This window comes from Budorcas taxicolor, chromosome 20, assembly GCF_023091745.1.
Source record: "Budorcas taxicolor isolate Tak-1 chromosome 20, Takin1.1, whole genome shotgun sequence".
In the NCBI taxonomy this organism is placed as follows: Eukaryota; Metazoa; Chordata; class Mammalia; order Artiodactyla; family Bovidae; genus Budorcas; species Budorcas taxicolor.
Window position 1 is genome coordinate 36,755,192 of NC_068929.1, and position 6,740 is coordinate 36,761,931.

Consider the following 6,740-nt stretch of genomic DNA (forward strand, 5'->3'; position numbering starts at 1 on the left):
GGTCATAACTTTCCTTCCAAGGAGTAAGCGTCTTTTAATTTCATGGCTGCAGTCACCATCTACAGTGATTTTAGAGCCCAAAAATATAAAGTCTGACACTGTTTCCACTGTTTCCCCATCTATTTCCCATGAAGTGATGGGACCAGATGCCATGATCTTAATTTTCTGAATGTTGAGCTTTAAGCCAACTTTTTCACTCTCCTCTTTCACTTTCATCAAGAGGCTCTTTAGTTCTCCTTCCCTTTCTGCCATAATGGTGGTGTCATCTGCATATCTGAGGTTATTGATATAGATTGTCATAATAGTGTATATTTATCTCCAAACTCTTCAGGTCATATACATTAAATACATACAACTTTTTGTATCAATCACACTTCAATAAATTTTTTTTTTTTTCAAGTAAGTAGACTGGTTAAATAAACTGTGAAGTTCCTACAGTGGAACTTTGTTGTCTTCTTTGTTGTCTTCCATGCATTGAAGACTAGGGGAATACTGTTTTCATTCAAATAGACTGCTTCACTTTGGGCTTCCATAGTGGCTCAATGGATAAGAATCTAACTGCAATGCAGGAAACACAGGTTCAATTGCTGAGTTGGGAAGAAACCCCAGAGGAGGACACGGAAACCCACTCCAGTATTCTTGCCTGGAGAACACCACAGACAAGGATCCTGGCAGGCTACAGTCCATAGGGTTGCAAAGAGTTGGACATGACTGAGGCAGCTGAGCTCTGCACTTCACTTTACCTGTTAGCAAAGACTTGAGTCAGTGTAATCATGCAAACGGTCAGTTAGGCATATTCCATGGTGCCAAGAAAACATATTTTGAGATCTCTTTTCCTGAAGGGAAAAGGGACTATGCTTTCATCTTTTTATCATATCCTTGCATCTTGAAAGCTTCACTTGGTAACCTGGCACCTGGGATTGCTCATCCACCCAGTCTGTTGTGTAGCTATATTCCCTGTGGATCCCTTTAGTATCACTGGAGAGAAGAGCAGAAAAAGCATGTTTAATCAAGTACAATTTCATTCAACCATCTAGTCACTCTAAAACAATAAAATCACCACAGTTTTATAACTAATTCTCTGCTACTCTCTTTGTTTTCCTGCCTCACCTAACATGTATCTCCCCAGTACCCAATGGGGTAACAATAACTGTTAATTCTTAAATGTCAACTATAGATGAAACCATAAAACACAATGCCTTTATTTATTACAATAGTACCTGAGGCGAGTTCAGCTTCAGGCTGAATGCAAATCTTTCCCTTTACATTCTCATAAATTGTATTCATTATATCTGTATTCAAACCAGATTGAAAAGCTTAATTTGTGATAGAAATTCAAAAGGATTTACACAAGTTAAAATATCTTAGGATGAGGAGAAGAACAGGGAAAGTATCTGATTAAATGAATACAGGTAAGAGATTAAATGTATTCTCACTTGAAAGGCTATGTGAAATTCTACTGAACATAGCAATTGGCCATATGGACTTACTTCATCAATTTCTCTTTATAACAGGAAAGAAATAAAAAGTTGCAAGTTCAAAAGGATGCGGAGAATAGAGGAGAGCTCAGAAGACATAACATCTTAACATCTTTTAGAAAACAAAAAACAGATGGAAGGATAGTACCTGACTTAGAACAGAGGAAGCTATATGCTAAGAGTCCCACAGAGAATTCTAAAGAGAAGACAGTCCATTTTCCGCAGAACCCTGTGCAAGAAAAGGACTAGGAAGCACCAACTCACCTCACTTAAGATACATAATTTTAGGTTTAGAAAAACAGATCTTAACAAGTGAGATGGAGAACATTTGAGATGCACAAAAATAGTGTTTTTCCCCCTCTTAATTTCTTTAAAATATATACAATAGCTTAAATCAGTTTTCCAACCTTTGTTTTCCTTATTGCCCCTTTGAAGTCTATTTAGACACCTTTTGCCTAGTCATTCCCTCAACTCCTGCAATAAAATTTTAAGACTTGACATATATGGCACACCTGTTTATATGTTGTTCATATATCTGCTTTATGTACAAAAACAACAATCTAAAGCTTATCCTTTTTGTTTAGTATAGTGTTTAGAAAGACTAAATTTTTAACTTAAAAGTTACGTTGAAAAATTTTAAAGCGACGTCACGTAACCTAACTTTATAACTGCGTAACTGCATGCTTGCTAAGTTGCTGCCCTCATGTCCGGCTCTGCAACCATATGAACTGTAGCTCTGCAGGCTCCTCTGTCCATAGGATTCTTCAGGAAAGAATACTGGAGTGGGTGGCAATGCTCTCCTCCAGGGGATCTTCCCAACCCAGGGATCAATCCTGGGTCTCTCCAACTCGATGGACATGAGTTTGAGCAGGCTCCCGGAGTTGGTGATGGACAGGGAAGCCTGGCATGCTGCAGTCCATGGGATCACAAACAGCTGGACACGACTGAGCGACTGAACTGAACTGAACTTGCATCTCCTACATTGGCAGACAGGTTGTTTACCACTAGCACCACCTGGGAAACCCATGACTGCATAATTATTGCTAAGTAAATTTTAATGTAATTTATTTAGTTCTGAAAGTTGTAAAAAAAAAATAATAGCAAATTAGCAAGGTATAAAATACACAGTAATAAGACCTCTCAAAGCAATACATTTTTGAAAAAAGTAATATACCATTTGTGAACAAATGTCCATCTAGTCAAGGCTATGATTTTTCCAGTGGTCATGTATGGATGTGAGAGTTGGACTGTGAAGAAAGCTGAGTGCCGAAGAATTGATGCTTTTGAACTGTGGTGTTGGAGAAGACTCTTGAGAGTCCCTTGGACTGCAAGGAGATCTAACCAGTCCATCCTAAAGGAGATCAGTCTTGGGTGTTCATTGGAAGGACTGATGCTGAAGCTGAAACTCCAATACTTTGGACATCTGATGTGAAGAGCTGACTCATTCGAAAAGACCCTAATGTTGGGAAAGATTGAGGGCAGGAGAAGGGGACAACAGAGGATGAGATGGCTGGATGGCATCAGCAACTCAATGGACATGGGTTTGGGTGGACTCCGGGAGTTGGTGATGAACAGGGAGGCCTGGCGTGCTGCAGTTCATGGGGTCACAAAGAGTTGGACATGACTGAGCGACTGAACTGAACTGAACTGAACTGAACTGAAATATTAAATTTCTTAAAAATTATCTTTAGTGAAATCAACTTTAATTTTTATTTGACATGAGACAATAAAGAACCGCTAGATATCTATTTTAATATTGGGGGGGGTTTTGTCTTTTTAGTTCTTGACATGTTAAATAACTTTTATTGAATTCAATAAAATAAACTGAAAATATTTTTATTTAATTCTCAAGCCCAAGTCATACACAGAGACACTGAGGATCAACCAATGATCCAATGGCAGCCAAAAGACATGAAGACCATTTCTTGCAAAAAACGCCTTGAGATAAATCACCTAATTGAAAAAAAGAAGCCATTTACTCACCACGATTTCTTAGCACTCATCTTATATTTTGTATGCCTCGAATCCAATGTCATTACTGCTCATGTGCTACTCAAGAAACCCAGTAAGTGAAATTAAATCCTAAGGAATAAGGTTCTGTTGGGTGAATTTTTACAGACTATTGTAATAGCCAAGAATTTTTTACCATCTTCACCAACCACCATTTTCATCCTCTTGAGGACAATGTCATCCCTATCATAAATGTATAATTTAAAGCAACAATTATAACAGTGTGTTATGTAGGTTACATTAAGACTATAATGTAAATGCCTGGGATTAAGATAAAGGCAGTTACGTGGGTGGTAGTATTAAGAAATGCTTCCCGGATAGCTCAAGCGGTAAAGAATCCACCTTCAATGCAGGAGATACAGGTGAGGCAGGTTTGATCCCTGGGTCATGAAGATCCCTTGGAGGAAGAAATGGCAACCCACTCCAGTGTTCTTGCCTGGAAAACCACATGGACAGAAGAGCCTGACAGTTTACAATCCATGGGGTCGCAAAGAGTTGGACACTACTGAAGGAACTTAGCACACACACACACACATTCATCTAACACAGCTTAGCTCACATGTTCATCCTTCATCCTTTTCTGACCTCCAAATCTAAATTCCATATCCTTTATACTTTCTCCTGGCAAACTATTATTTTTATAGCACTCTTCATATTTAATTAAAGTTTTAAAGTTATTATTTCAAAAGTTATACACTTTATGTGTGTGCTTATTTTTAATACATTTTGCCTAATATACTATAAGTAAGCTCATGAGAGCAATATCTATTTTAGCCACAATTATATTCAGGGTTGAATTCATTCACTAATATATAGGTGGCACTCCAGGGATATTTTCAAAATGAACCGGGAAACAGTTTTTTAAAAATATTTCCAAGTTGAGGATAGGTTTGGAAGTAGTTTGAATTCATCATCAGCACTCTTAAAATCAAAATTTAATATATTGGTAAGAAACAGTGGCTTTTTATTGGGTCATAGAAAGAATAAACGCAGTTAAGCGATCAGTCTCACTTTCATACGTGTTTGAAAAAATAATCATGAAATCAAGAAACTTCTTTGTCTTTGCATCACATACTATACCATGTCAACAGGAGCTGAATATTTTGTCACTGTAAGACTGTCCTTTGTCATCATTTATTAAAAAATAGAAATATGCACCAGAGTTTAGTTATTTTTAAAAGTGACTTCCTGTAGTGCAACCCTTGACAGTTGCAGGGGAAGGAGGGTGTTCTTTTTCTTTTTTATTTTTTTGTAATCCAGGTGCTTGACTTAAGCTTTGATTGCCAAGAAATTCACTGCAAAGAGTCGTTCACTTCAAACACAGCTATCTAGAATAAACACAATGCAGTCACGTGACTAAATAAAGAGGCCACTTCTCCACTGAGGCTCCTTTGTTTTGGGCCACTATTTTTCTCTTCTCAAGCTTTAAATTCCCGCTCTTAGATTTTAAATTCACCAATAAAGAGTGAGCCTGGGGAACCTTAGGCCTCCACCCTTGACCCCAATAAAAGAAGAACCCCTGGTGCTTGTTCATTCACTCTTGCACTCTCTCTCTACCCAAGACTTCACTGTGTGGTTCCAGGTATGCTGTAAAATTTCCAGTTTCTGTAAGTAAGAAATTTGTATTTTTTCAAAGTTTACTGACGGTTACTGTTAAAGGGTATTTTGCAATTATAAGAACCACAAAGCTAGTCACACCACAATGCTGGTTAATGATGGACTCAGACAGCTACATAACACCCCTCTAAACACTTCAATTCATTCCATTTCTTTCTTTTCCTCTCTACTTTTGCTGTGTTGCACTGCTCTGGTAAAGATGCTATATCTATCCTGTTTATGTCCTGTTAGACTTTCAAATACTTAACTAAAATAATTCTTCCCTAAAGATCTTGAAGAAAATGGGTATTTATTTGTGTGAAGCAAATTGTGAAGAGAGGATGTGCTCTATTTCTCATTGACTTTTACTCTTAGCCTGTTGTTAAAAACTGGAGATGTTGATTTGCCCCAACAAAACATTTCTTCCTTTGCCTTGAAGCCTCAAACCTAGCCAACACCTCACTGATCTCTTACTTGGACTTATTCTTTGTTCCATGCTTCATCTATTGCCCTAAGCCCAGAGGATCACATCAGTGATCATTATTAACTTTTCAGTATTTTTTCACAGCCTCATTATCAGAATAAAAATGTTCCCTCAAAGCACATCATCAGAACTATCTCAAGGACCTCACATCTCTGTTGCTTTTATTGCTTCACTCATTAGCTACTCACAACCCTGAAGATAAACAGTGTTCAATACAGCCCACTCACCTCTTTTAACAGTCACACTTGAACTTTGAATGGCCTTTTTTCTTGGCCTCTTTCCTTCTGTCTTACAGGTTAATCCTACATGATGCTACCTGAAGGAAGCTATCCAATTTCTAGCTTTCTCTTTCCGTACAACTATAGGGGGGAAAGTAAGCCATTTTTAGTAAATATTTAGCTGATTTGTTAATTTCTACAAAGTTTAAGAAGGAAATAAATTTGGATTGGCCTAAGAAGAACAGATGCACAATACTCTAATAATTCAGAATTTGGAATTGAGGGGGGAAGAGTTCCAAGAAAGAAATACAGGAGAAATTATATCTCATTTCGAGGAACAGCAAATTTTCCAATCTAGCTGGATGATGGTACCAATGGAAGAAGAGAAATATGTCTAAAGAGCTAATGTAGGGTCAGATTGCTCTGGGCTTAAAAAAATTAGGTGTTGGGACTCTATTCCTAATCCAACAGCCTTTCGAAAAAGAGCAACACTGAGATTTTGCATAGTTTGTGCCACTGGGAGGTGAGCTATAGAACTGAGTTGAGCTTCTGAACTACTCTAGCAAAGTAGTTCAAAAGGAATTACAGGAAGAGTCCAAAGGCTAGAGATAAATTAAGCCACTGATAAGATCTTCATGGTGTGAGGTCATCATGGCTCACTAGGTGAAGAGGTGGAAAAGATGCAAAGTGCATAGACAAGAGAGAGTTACAGGAGTTAGAACCTAGCTTCACAACCCAATAATCACGATGGTGTGATCATTCACCTAGAGCCAGACATACTGGAATGTGAAGTCAAGTGGGCCTTAGGAAGCATCATTACAAACAAAGCTAGTGGAGGTGATGGAATTCCAGTTGAGCTTTTCCAAATCCTGAAAGATGATGCTGTGAAAGTGCTATACTCAATATGCCAGCAAATTTGGGAAACTCAGCAGTGGCCACAGGACTGGAAAAGGT